The sequence below is a fragment of the Camelus ferus genome, chromosome 9 (assembly GCF_009834535.1).
Source record: "Camelus ferus isolate YT-003-E chromosome 9, BCGSAC_Cfer_1.0, whole genome shotgun sequence".
In the NCBI taxonomy this organism is placed as follows: Eukaryota; Metazoa; Chordata; class Mammalia; order Artiodactyla; family Camelidae; genus Camelus; species Camelus ferus.
In genome coordinates, this window is record NC_045704.1 from 55,286,339 (window position 1) to 55,298,999 (window position 12,661).

Consider the following 12,661-nt stretch of genomic DNA (forward strand, 5'->3'; position numbering starts at 1 on the left):
AAACTTGTAAAATGTTATCTTTAGGTATGTTTAGATAGTTTATGGTTTATAGTTATATAGTATGTACTTTGTAGTTAATATCTGTATAGAATAAATATACACTTGGTTTTTCCTTTAAAACATAGGGTTCCTCTTTTGGGTATGAAGAGCTTCCACCTCTAGGCTATAAACAGATACACATTTTCTTAGTTTTCTTTTTTTTGTATAACATTTTATATCTAGAACTTTTTAGAATCTATGTAAATTTGTTTTTTATATGGCATGAGATTATAGTCCAACTCCACAGTCATTTAATTCAATAGCCATTTGTTCATGGCCATTTACTGAATAAGCCGTTCTTTCCTCATCAAATGGAGATATCTCTTTGGCCATATTCTAAAGTCTTATATTTACAGGGATCTATTTTTGGATCCTCTATTCTTTCCCACTGAATAATTTTTCTATTCTTATGCTAATATTATATTGATTTATTTAGAGTGGTTTGTAGTGTGTTTTGGTGTCTGGTAAGGCAAATCTCCTGTCTTTAGTCTTTGTGTGTGATATACACACACACACACATTTTAGTATTCTTGAGCATTATTTCATCTATATGAACTGAAGTTTATTTTACCTTCAAGGAAAAGGAAAGAAAAATGCTATTCATGTTTTAATAGCTGTATCATTAAATTTTATATATTTGTATGTATAATTTTGACACTTTTATGGTACTAGATCTCCCTAATGAAGAACATAGTTTCTCTTTCCATTTGTTCAAAATCTTTTTTATGTCATCCAATAAGATTTTATGGTTTTATTCATATAGGTCCTTTGGCTCTCTTGTTAATTTTTCCCCCATTATACACTTTTTTTTTTTTACTATTTCCATTTTAAATACTTATTGTTAGCATACAGAGAATCTATTTTCCCCCCAAATTCTTCTTATACTCTTGAATCTTATCAAATACTCTTCTTAATTGTAGAATTAAAAAAAAATAGCTTATGTAGGTATTATACATATGTCATCAAATCATCAGCCAAAAAAAGAGAGTTTTACCTTTTCTTTTCTGGCTGTAGGTCCATTATTTACTATTCTTAACTTATTGCATTGGTTAGAACCATTTAGACCATGCTGATCAATTTGTTAGTGATGGTGGGCGTCTCTATCCAGAGTGATTTTTACAGAAATTTTTTCGTATTTTAAAATTTGTTAGTAATTTCTGTTAAAAAGTATTTATCATATTTAAAGATTTCCTTTTTTAAAACATCTCCTTTTGATTCCTATTTTACTTAGAGTATGTATTAGAAATGGTTGCAAGAGTATATCAAATGCCTTTTCAGCCTGTATTAATATGATCATAGAGTTTTTCTCCTTTATCATTGATGTAATGAATTGTGGGAATAAGTTTTCCTATAACACAAATTGAATCTCTTGGGATGGAGAGGATTCCTCTTGGTGGGAAGGAGAAAAGCATATCAGACATAGGTGGAAAAAACTGTTAAGGGAAAACAGGGAAGTTATGGTTAAAGCTAGACATAAAACAAAGCTCTCCAGGGTCTGAAGAGCAGGCAATCCACCATGCAAAGCAGGTAAATGAGGACACTCAGGCTGTGATGACTGAAGTTCCTGGGACCAAGGTGGCCATAGGATATGCCAGGGTAGCTGTCAATGGGAGTGTTTTCTGCTGGAGGCAGGACAGGATGCGGTACATCCAGGAACTGGATAAAAGTTCATTAGTAATGGAGAAGCAGGAAACGCTCCAATGATGAGTGTGAGCAAAAGATCCAGATATTTAGTCAGAAAACACAAGCCCATGGGGAAAGAAAGTAGACAATTCTTTGGCCTCTAAGGATGGCAAAATGTATCTACTGCTCAGTGTCAGGTAGATAGAGGGTTAAAAACTGTAGATGTAATGAAATGAAAGACAGAAGTTGTTTCTTGTGAGTGAACCTTTTAAACTGTGTGATGTTTATGAGCAGATACTACCTTTTAACTATTTTCCATGCTCAGAATAGAACATCCTACCCAGAAGGTGCTGAGTAAGTGCTTAATGGAAGCAGGTGAGCCCACGTTGGACAACAGGAAGAAGAAAATGAGCTAGAAAGAGAAAACCACTGAACATCAAACATTGGCGTTTGAAGAAACTTTGAAAATGCACTCATTCATTCATTCATTTATTATTTCATATTTATTTGATACCTACCATGTATCAGCTGCTAGGCACTGGAATTACAGTGATAAACAGGCCAAGGTCCCTGCCTTCATGGATCTTACTTTTCAGTTTGCAGTGAAATAGGTGATTACTAACTAAACAAATTAGACAATTACAGGCTTTAAGGAGTGCTCTAAACACTGCTTCTCGAACTTCCATGTGCCCATGAGTGACAGGGAAGTCCCATTAAAATGCAAATTCTGATTCAGCAGGTCTGGGGTGAGGCTCAGATTCTGCACTTCTGACAGTTTCCCAGGTGATACTGCTGCTCCTAATCCAGGGACCACATTTTGAGGGCTGGTAAGATTATGAGATAGAGAGATACAGATAGAGAGCAACGGGGAGGGGGATGCTTTGTAGATGTGGTGGTCAGCAGAGGCCTCTCTGGAGAGATGCTTTTGAGTTGAGTTCTGCAGGAGCACGCAGATCAGGTCAGAAACCAGTCCTGAAGGCTCCTAGAGAGCATGTGGTGGTGTGACTGGTGGAACCAACTGTTGTCCTTGATGGAAATCCTGGAAACAGAGAGAAGAAATGATGATAAATGGAGGAGGATGATGTTGAGAAGAGGTGGACTTGTCTCAGGGCCAGTGGAAGATGTAAGTGGAGGTGCTTGGAAGGCAAGCCAGTAAGTAATACTCACCAGACAGAGGAAGACAAGGAGTGGAAAGTTGTGTCTCAGTCAGGGAGAGTGGGAGTCTCATTAACTAATTAAAAATACCACACACACACACACACACACACACACACACACACACACACACACAGAGCCTACAGTGTGTCCACATTGTAGAATACAATAGTGAATGAAACTATAGTTGGGCCTTTTCCCATGGGACTAGCAGAATAACTGTTAGTGTGAAACTCTTACCCTAATCTGGGTGTGGAGGGAAAGCAATGCGACTGAGAGACAACTTCCAGAGATGAGAAATGGCTCCACCAGGAGGGAACACTGAATGTGTCATCTAAGAGAGGAGCCTAAGGTCGCCAGGTCACACAGATAGGAAAGAATGTCCACACAAAACGCTCTCAAGGAACTGGAGACACTAGTGCTGACCGAGCCCCAAGAATGGGGAGCACGATGCTAGATGAGGCTGGAAGGGTGGGGGCCAGTCCATGAAGGCTATGTTTATAATGCTGGTGTTGGTAATCGGGCTGGTGTCCACTTACGGGCCGCCTCAGCTCTTAGAGCCAGCAACTGGCTGCCCTTTGGCAAATATGGCTCAACTCATTGGACATGTCAATCCTTGCTGTTTGATTTCAGCAGGAACTTTGACTACTTGGGTGACAAGGAAAGAACTTTCCCTGGGGGCTGGGGGCAAAGTCATGCATAGTTAACTGTGACTGAGATGCACGTGTCTGCCGTCATCAATGCTGGGTAGTTTGAAGAACCACAGGGTGAAGATGAGCCAGCCTCTCTGTGACTTCTCCACCTCTGCCATCCCAGCTCTTTCTGCCTGACTCCAAGGGCCCCACCTACAGGGTTGGCTCTGCTCCCAGTTCCTTCTTTCTTGTGAGAATGGAGCCAAATTGTACCACTATCTTTACACACTTTCTCCTTGGGTGCCACAGTGAGGAAGGCTCTGCTGCCCATGCTCACTTTATACTGAGGTGAACTCACCCAATTAACAGGGCATTCAACCTTCGTTAAGTATGTATCGTGTACCAGGTGCAACACAGTGAGTAATTTCATCAAGAATTAGCTTCTTTAGTCTTCCTAGCAACCCTGAGACAGAAAAAGGGGAAGAGAAAGGAACAGTCAAAATAACCATGTAGCTTTAGTTAACAAAAACATTTATTCAACAAATATATATTGAGCCCCTTCCTCGTACCAGGTAAAGTTGACAACACTGGGGAGATAACAGTAGACATACAAACAAAAAGTCCTGTTGTCATTCTAGTTAGGAGCCCCCACTTTCTAGTTAGGAGATGGAGATTATGAATCAAAGAAGGAAGCAAGATACAAGCCATATCAGAAGGTGATAAATGCCATCAAAGGCAAAGCAGGCAGAGGGAGAGTCAAGAAGGAGGGTTGCATAGACAGAGAAAGGCTCTGTGAGACTGAGACCTTGGAGCTGAGGTGAAAAAGAGGGGAGGGAGGGTGAGCGAAGGCCTGAAATGGGAGCCCCATGTGTGTCCAAGGATTTGTAAGAAGCAGGGTGTGGCTGGGGGTGGTGAGGGAAGGAGGCAGAAGCTGAAGTCAGAGGGGTGGGGGACTCCTTTGGAGGTTTTGGGTGGGGGCTTTGGCTTTACTCTGAGTGAGGTGAAGCCACTGGGGGTTTGATCAGAGGGATGATGACACTGGTAGCATTTTGAATACATCTCTGTGGCTGCCTCATCAGGATGAAGGTAATAAGGGAACCAGGTGGAGAATAGACATGCAGGGAAACACCTAACTTCCACTTTCCCCCACTCTTGAATATGCTTGCGCTCCATCTCCCAGGATTCTCAGGAGCTCGGGAGAGAGCAGGTTCATTAATAAAAATGGGCACTAGACCCCGGGTGGAGCAGCGGGGGCTGCACCCTCCCATCCCAGCCTGTGCTCCTCGCAGGCTCTCAGTGCCTGCACACCTGGGGCTTGTTGATAATGCTCTTGATTATCTTTGTTATCCCAGCCTCCTCTGAGTTTGTAGCATTTTCTATTTGCATACTTTCCCTGAGCTCTCTATGATTATCTTCCTATCTTTACAGTTTGCCCCGTTATTTAAATGAGCATGAGGTAGATGCAGAAATGGCAGCTGGGTAAGCATCCTGCTTCAGTGCTGTACCGAGGGTAGCGCAAAGAGCATGTGGAGCCACGGGCCTGCCATCTGCCATCCGGGATCTGTGCAGGTACCTGACTCCCTGCCCAGCCCCTTGCTGCCCCACACAAGCCCTGCTGTCTTGTGTCTTCAAGTTCACGGTCGCATGGGGACTGTAATGGGAACATTAAACAATGACCACAACTGTCCACATGACCTCTGACTCGCAACTAATTTGTAGATGTACTGATTTTTTTTTTTCCTATTGGCTTGGAAAACTATCAATGAAATATCTGGGTTTCATTGTCCTCTCTCACTGCTGAAGTTGTTTGTTTATTTGTTTTTTAAACACACATAGATGATGCATTCATCAAATGCCTGGCATGGTACAGAGTACTTTGTCACTGTTTTTAGTACTCACAACAACTCTAGGGGCAGGAATTATTGTCTCAATTACCAGAACAAAGAAAGTCAGATGCAGGGAGGTGAAGACAATCACCACTGCCAAAATTTACAAAGCAGTTAAGTGGAGAAAGTGGGATTCAAAATGTGGTCTAGCCTGTTCTTGAGCCTGTAGTCCATCTGTACTTCCTCCTTTTGGGGAGTGGGTAGAGGAGGGTGGGTGCGTGAGGGAGCTGAGGCTGTACCCTAACTTTCCCAACTTGGTCAGCAAGGAGGCCAGAAGGAGGAGGGGCTTGCCCACCTGTCCACTGCCACCATCTCTGCCTTGGAAACGATGTGTGTAGCAGGTTTTCCGCAGACAGGCAAAGACAGTATTATGCTGAACGACAGAATCTGGATCACAAGGTTCTCAACTCATTCAACTGGAATAAGGAGTTGAATCTAGTGCAGTGATATTTAATCTATTTAGTAAATGCAAGATCTGGCCCTGGGGTGGAAATATTAACGGACAAAACATAGGTGAAAGAAAATCCTGGCTTAGCTGGATGAATAATCAACAAATACTTACTGAGCACCTATTCTTTGCCTGGCATTAGGGTTATAGCAATAAACCAATTAGGCACAGTCCTTGTCTTAGGAGGCTGGTGTTCATGTCGGAGAGAGAAGCAAAACTGAGTAAACAAAAATGGATGGTAAGTCACCAGTGTGGACGCATGCTGCGATGGGATGGGGGCAGATGTGTCAGGTGATGTGAGGGGGACAAACAGAAGAGGACCACTTAGTTAGTACTGGGGGCTTTGTAGTCTTGAAGCTCAGTGCATATTAGTGGCTTCCAAAGCCAGATCTTCAAAAGGGGGGCTAGAGCTCTCAGAAGTTTGCCTAATAGGAAAGGAGTTCTTCATACTTTTATGTAATATGTGTTTATTGTTGACTACATAGCAGGTGCTCTTCTAGGTGCTCGGGATAGGGATTATATTCTAATGTGAGACAGAGACAATAAACAAACATTCAAGTAAATTTACGTGTGATACTGGAAGACAAGTACTATGAAAAAACACTCAATAGGATAAGGGGATAGAAAGTGACAGGGCTCTTTCAGGGAACATGGACAGGGAAGAACTCTCTGGGGACATAATATTTGAGTGGAGACCTGAACGAGCAGAGGGAGGAAACATGAGACTATATGGAGAAGGATTTCTTGGCAGCAAGTGGAAAGGCCCTGGGGCATGAAATGAGTTAGAGGTATTCTAGGTCCAAGACAAAGCCTTTGTCACTGAAATGAAGTGATTGAGACAAAGAAAGTTGGGGAATGAGTCTGGGGAGCAGGTACAATGGGCATGGTGGATCCTGTGAGGACAGTGGGCATGGAAGTTTGGATTTTCCTGTAAGTAAGAGGAAAGGACAGTGCCATGGTTTCATTACAGCTTTAAAAGACTCACTCTGCTGCTGTGTGGCGCACATGCTCTAGGGGCAAGGAGACCAGTTGTGAGGAGGCAGTGGTGAGCGGGGCGTGGACGAGGCAGTGGATTAACAGCAGCAATCCTAAAGTCCCACCCTGTGTCCCATGTGCCCCATGTGAGACCTCACTGGGACACAAGCTACTGGATTGGGCTCCTTAAGGTTCCTGGGGCTAAACGTCGCATACAGAACAACCTTCTTGGTCAAGAGAGATTTCAGGCTCTTGGTCACAGTGACTTTTGGTCTCAGCCCACATAGTGCTGCTTATTTATAGCACTGCTCACCTCACATGTAGTTTTGCAATTAGACATACTCAAAGCAGGCCTTTCTCCAGTCTGTGTGTTTTCTGCTTAGTTGCCATTCCTTCTGTTCTCCCACTGGTATCACAGGGTTCCCCCTCCCCTAAATTCAGAATGAAGATGTCTGCTGACAGATTCCTAAAAGATACCTCAAGTGTGTCCAGGAGTCCCCAAAGGGTGTCCCACATAGGCCCCATATGCAGTCTCACACTGCTCTGCCAGGAACTGGACATCCTTATAACATCCGGGTCCCACACTGAGATCCTGTTTTCTTCTGCTGGAGAACAGAGCTCTGCCCTGGAGGCTGCCTCTGTCCCCGGGTGAAGGGCAAGAACCTATCTTTCTCTGCACAGCTCTCAAGTCCCCGCTGGTCTGGCCAGTGCACACAGAGATGGGGAGACCAGCCTTCCCTCTGATCCTATGCTTCGTTCCTTTACTTCTGCCTGTGCCCCTGTCTCTTATGCAGGGACAGCATTGACTGCTGAATCCTAGGAGGAGGTGAGCATTATGCCATGCTTTTTTCAGGTACCTGACCCTCCGCCAGGTGTGTTCTCCTTCATTCAGGAGACCAACAGAATGTCAGTTCATAAGAAGTGTTGCCTGGGGACTGATTGTATTGTCCTGCCTCCATGTCCAGTTTTTCACTTAGCTTCATCTGAAACCCTCCAGCTCAGTATTTCTCTTTGGAGTCATTCATTTGGAGTTAAACTCAGGTCATTCAGTATTATTGATTATGTTTTTAGAGGTCCCTAACTAGACTACAAACACCTAGAGGGCAGGATCTGTGTCTTATGCATCTTAGTATCCCCAGGAGAGTTTAGCACCGTGACTTATTTATGGGGGGTGTTCAGTAAGTATATGCTATTGACTGGCTGCTATGCCAGCCCCAGGAGCTGAAGAGCTCCTGGGAGGGTCTACGCAAGGACCGAGTGTTTGTCTCTCTGCCTATTCAGTTGTAACAATAGATCAAGGCAAGACTTCAATTATCCTTTACTTTCATTACCAAACTCTCTTCTCTGTTGGTTCTATTGAAAAAGCCTTGTGACAGTGAGCGAGAGGCTGAGAGAGAAGGAATGCTTTCAGAGCCTTAGGAAAGCCGTGTAGCAGGAAGGACATATTTCAATGAAGTTATTTTCCACCAAGGCTAATATTGTGCTTCAGTACTTCAGGCTCTAGTGAGCTCATCAACAATGTTTGCCTTTAATTTTACCATTTGTACCCAGTCATATGTTACTTGCTATGTTTCTGTCTAGCTCCACTTTATCAAAGGGATCTTAGGGCTTTTATTGTCTTAGAAAAGTTGCTTTAAGATGGACGAGCATGGATATCCATCACGTTTAACTATCTCCATCACATTCTTCAGTCGTCTGTTACAGGATAAATTGTTCATTTACTCATTAAAAAATGGGGTTTTTGTGATTGAATGGAGGGAGGAAATTGCATATTGGGTTGGGGTGTGGGAAATCTTCTGCCTGATTTACCCTGGGAGGACCCTTAGCCTTTTCCCAAAAGCGCACATGGCAAAGGCCTGGGCAGCCCATTGCTTGCAAGAGAGGAGAACCTGTGTTCTCAGAAAGGATTCCACACAGCTTTGTGGGAGGTTCTCAATGCTGGGATGTGTTTTAGAATCAACCAGGAAAAGACTCTGGCACCCCACTTGCTCCTGATTAATTTAAAAAAGTCTCTTGACTGGGGCTTGTAAACTGGCATTGATGTGGTTTTAAAACTCCCCAGGTGAGTCTGATGTACAGCCAGAGGGGAAAACTACTGACTGAAACCAATGATTATGGGGCAGTTTTGTCCCTAGCAAACATGTAGCAATGTTTAGAACACTTTTGATTGTTGGGGGTTGCTACTGGTATCTAGTGAGTTGAGGACATGGATATTGCTAAACATCCTGCAATGCTCAGGACAGTCCCCCACCATAAAGAGCAATCCAGTGCAAACTGTCAACAGTGCTGAGGGTGAAAAACCCTTCCCTAGAGTGTTAGAAACATACACACACGCACACACACACAGACACAGAGTTACTTGAGTGTAGATATTTTTGCAATTACATTATCTCCTGTTTGTATAATGAATTGTTGTTCCCAAAGCAGTTTTACGCACTTCACTGGATTTGATCTTACATAACTATGACCTTATAAAGGAAATATTATCACCATCTTGATTTTACAGATCAGGAAACTGAGGCTGAAGACAGTGAATGACTTCCCTAAGACCACACCATCTTCAATTCCTCAGTTAAGACTCTTTTCACTAGCTGAAATGCCAAATGTGTGCACATCTTCCTTGCTCCATGACCTTCTCAAGGCCAATGTTATAACTAATCAGTTTTCATTTCCACTGAGACAAGTGCAGCCTCAGAATCCTTCTCAACATGGCACTCCAGGTAGTCCCAGTTGATTGGGGTTGGCATGTGAGATGAAGCTTGTTTGTCATATAGCCTCTCTAACCTAAACACCACACCTTTCCCCGAATTAAGCCGATCTTGTTGAAAGAGACACGAAGGAGAGTACTTGAGAGTAGGAGGGTCCTTGAATGGCACAGGTGTTCAGACAATCTGTTTGGGAAATTGCAATGTTAGCAGCATGCGCTCCTGCCTGAGCCCATGAGGAAGCGAGTCTCCCTTATATTTCTTTATAACTTTATTAGTGTGTTTGGCTTTCACCATATGCCACTAATTGATACACAAAGGAAGCACACACAGTTGTATTCTTCATTTGGTATAAATGAAATATTTAGGTTCTACTTGAGCTTGCTAGGATCTCCCTCTAAAGTCTGAAACATGAGATAATTACGAGAACGTGTTGAACTAGGATTCATGAAGTGGGCAGGGCAGGAGTCAGTGTGCGCTCAATTTGCAGAGTGAATAAGCTAGAGCTGGCAGCCCCTGCCTAAGCCCCGGGGAGAGTGAACTGTGGCATGTGCAATTAAATGCCTCATGCCTGCAGGAGAGCTTCAGTAGGAGGGGTGCAAGCAGAGGGAGAAAAGCCAGCACCATTAGAGAGTATCCCATCTCCCAGGCAGGCAGGCAAAGGAGAAGATGCAGGCAGCTCAGTGGACTATCTGGCACCACCATTGGGAGACAGAAGTACAAAACAGGCTACTGAGCAACTCTCATCCGGACATGTGCCACCAGTTTCAAAAATTTGTATGAGTCTCTTCAGAATGAACAGGGCTCCAGGCCTCTGGCCTGGCTGTGCCATCGATAGGTATCCATGGAATCAATATCTAGCATCAAACACAGAGACTCATCTTATAATTCAGGTGAGGAGATAGGTTTGACCTGACTGGTCTCATTTCGTGTCTTTGGCTCCCACCATGGGGCTGCCTGGCATGTGGGTCCAGAGGCCCTCCAGTGTGAGGCTGCACAGATGCTCTGCTGCTGTGTGCTTCCATCATATTGGGGGGAGGAGGGGTCAGGGAACCCTCTCCTATTGGACAAGCTGCAGCCACAGTGCAGAGGCACTGTTTGGGTGGGTCTCAGTAACAGGACAATTCACAGCCTCATCACCTTCACCAGGATTGTGGCAGCAGACTTCCATGAGTGGCACCTGCTGTTGCCCTAGGGTTCTGGTATCCATGCTGGCTGTCCCTTGGAACCACCTGGGGAGCCAGACTTTGTAGAAGTTTCTATCTTGCTCTGCTGGGCTGGAATCTCCCAAGCACAGGGACTTTTGTCTGTATTTTTATAGCTCCACCCTCAGATTCTCTGTGAGTGCCCAACACTCCCTGGATGAAATACCACCTCCTACATATCAGATCTTGCTACACTCTTTCAAAGACATCCCCTACTATCATGGTTCTGTAGTCTCTCTATGGTGTTATTGTTCTTATTTTTATGGATGAGAAAACCGAGGCTGAGATGTTAGTCAAGCTCACAGCAAAACCTAATCTGTTTTGATTCTGATGCTTTTGCTCTTAAGAGGAACAGATGAAGGAGTATGAATGAGTTTGTGTGCCACCCTCCATGATGGTAGAGCAGTCATTTTAGCCAACTAAGTGGTTACTGAAATGCAGAAATCCTCTTGATTTGGCGTTCTTGAAATAGCCTGTGTTCTTGGAACAGGCAACCTTTGGGTTATTGAAAGATGTTTCACCAAACACCTAAAAAATAGAGTTTTAATCAGTAAAGAATGTGGGGATTACCCTCTTTTGATACCCTCTCCTAGGGTGTCACAATTTCATATTAGCATAATGAAGGCTCTGAGCAATCCTGCATTGGAGAACTCTCTGTTTAACGAACTACTTGCAAAATCTGTGTGTCTTCAAAACTTTTCCTTTTCACCCCAGAGACACCTACCAGTAGCTCCCAAGACTAGTGCCCCACTTACAACAATATCATGATCTGGAGACAGCCTGGCTTGTACTAGTATGTCAGGCTAGTAAAAATAGAAAGCTCAACAAAATGAAAACACACTCATATTAGCAAGCAGATGCTCCAATGACAAATCTGACCTTGATTGATAAGTTGGAATTGATTCAACACTCTTAAAAACGGTGCTAAAAAAATTGTAGAGATTGAACTAATATAGAATTTTCACTGAAGACATGAAGAGTGTTGAGAATCCTAATTCATTACAAGCTAAGTAATAATAGCCTCCATTTCACAGAAGGGATCATTTGTTCCACAATGATTTATTGAGCACCATTAGGTGCCAGGCTCTGCTGGACATTGGAAAGACAAGATGAAACAAGATAGGCTTGATATTAATTGTTACAGGGTTGCCACATTTTCCCTTAGGTGGTTCCAAGGGGTAGTGAGGAAACTGCTCTTCTGTTTCTACTCATATCCAGTTCATATCCCTGCTTTTTCTTCAGTCAGCCTTGAACTCATGTATCCATTTATTTACTCATCCAAGAAATCTTCACTGAGCCCCTACTATGTTTCAGGCACTGCAAAAATAGCAGCAAATGGTACAGATCCAAACCCCTCCCCGAGGGGAGCTTTTTCCTAGTGGAGCTTATTTTCAGATTATTTTCAACCTACGTAAAAGGTTGCCATCACCCTGAGGTCATACTTGGCAGCTCTATGAATGGAAACCCAGGACCCTCTCATTTGTTCAGAGTCTTAGATATCATCTACTGATTCAAACCATCCTGTTGTGTCCCTGAGCCCCACCGATCCCCATTACATTACTGGTTCTTTATTTCCTGGCCCTTCAGGCTTAACTCTACCTTCCCACTCCTGGCTGATTCATTTATACAGTCCTGAAGGGTTTGTGGAGATGTCCCAGGTACTGAGCTCCAAATGAACAGGACAGGGCCTTGATTCTTATGTTAGTCAGGGTTTCTGGAGAAACAGAACCAATAAGATATATATGGACATACACAAAGAGATATGAGAGATTGGTTTATGCAATTATGGAGGCTGAGAAGTCCTATAGTCTGCCATCTGCAAGCTGGAGGCCCAGGAAAGCCAGTGGTATAGTTCTGGTCCAAACCCAAAGGCCTGAGAACCAGGAGATCCAGTGTCCAAAGGCAGGAGAAGATGAGTACTCGGGCTCAAGAAGGGAGAGCAAATTTGCCCTTCCCCTGACTTTTTCTTCTTATCAGGTCCTCAGTAGATTGG

The 12,661-nt window shown here is 43.7% G+C and overlaps 1 long non-coding RNA gene across 1 annotated transcript; it reads right to left on the reverse strand.

Annotated features, from left to right (window-relative positions):
- Window positions 1-1,591: 1,591 nt before the first annotated feature.
- LOC116665844 lies at window positions 1,592-12,450 on the reverse strand. The gene is made up of 3 exons (XR_004322580.1): window positions 12,331-12,450; window positions 10,462-10,466; window positions 1,592-1,603 (listed from the first exon to the last, which is right to left on the reverse strand). It is a non-coding gene; the product is annotated as an uncharacterized LOC116665844 (long non-coding RNA).
- Window positions 12,451-12,661: the final 211 nt, after the last annotated feature.